Source organism: Silene latifolia, chromosome 1 (genome assembly GCF_048544455.1).
Source record: "Silene latifolia isolate original U9 population chromosome 1, ASM4854445v1, whole genome shotgun sequence".
Lineage (NCBI taxonomy): Eukaryota > Viridiplantae > Streptophyta > Magnoliopsida > Caryophyllales > Caryophyllaceae > Silene > Silene latifolia.
Genome location: NC_133526.1, coordinates 15,589,945 through 15,590,606, shown reverse-complemented (window position 1 = coordinate 15,590,606; position 662 = coordinate 15,589,945). Strand labels below are relative to the sequence as shown.

Below are 662 nucleotides of genomic sequence, written 5' to 3'. Positions count from 1 at the left end.
CAATTTTGGCACCTTGGCCCCAAACAACTTTGAAATGCATCCCGCCCAAGTCGGGTTAGTTGAGAAGGACTTGTTTGGAGGTCATCTTGAGGAGGATGCCCATGCTCATCTCCGGAAGTTTAAGAGGAAAGTTTCAATGATGAAGAAGAATGTGGTGTCCGAAGACACCTTGAGAATGATGTTGTTTCCGTTTTCATTGACGGGCAAAGCGGACCGGTGGTTGAACATCCACCCACCGGATACTTTCACTACTTGGGATGACTTAGCCCAAGCATTTATGGCCAAGTACTACCCTTCCTCAAAGACCGCGATGCTCCGCAACGAGATCCATACGTTCCAACAAGAGGATGGGGAGTCCTTAGGTGAGGCTTGGGACCGTTATCAAGATTTGATAGCAAGTTGCCCCCACCATGGAATACCGGAATGGTACATTACTCAAACATTCTTCCAAACTTTACTACCAAGAACTAAGGAGATGGTAAATGCCTCCGAGGGGAGGTTTGACCACTTGAGTGATGAAGAGGGCACGGCATTGATCAAGAAAATGGTAGATTCGGAGGCAAACTATGGTTCTAGAGGGAACATGCTACGAAGGAACGAGAAATTTCCTAAGGAAAATGCCTCCAACTCCGAGACAAATGCCAAGCTCGACTTGCTCACAA

At 47.3% G+C, this 662-nt stretch overlaps 1 non-coding gene across 1 annotated transcript; it reads right to left on the bottom strand.

Annotated features, from left to right (window-relative positions):
- Positions 1 to 310: 310 nt before the first annotated feature.
- Positions 311 to 417, bottom strand: LOC141619910 (small nucleolar RNA R71). The gene has a single exon (XR_012531836.1). It is a non-coding gene; the product is annotated as a small nucleolar RNA R71 (small nucleolar RNA).
- Between the last annotated feature and the right edge of the window lie 245 nt (positions 418 to 662).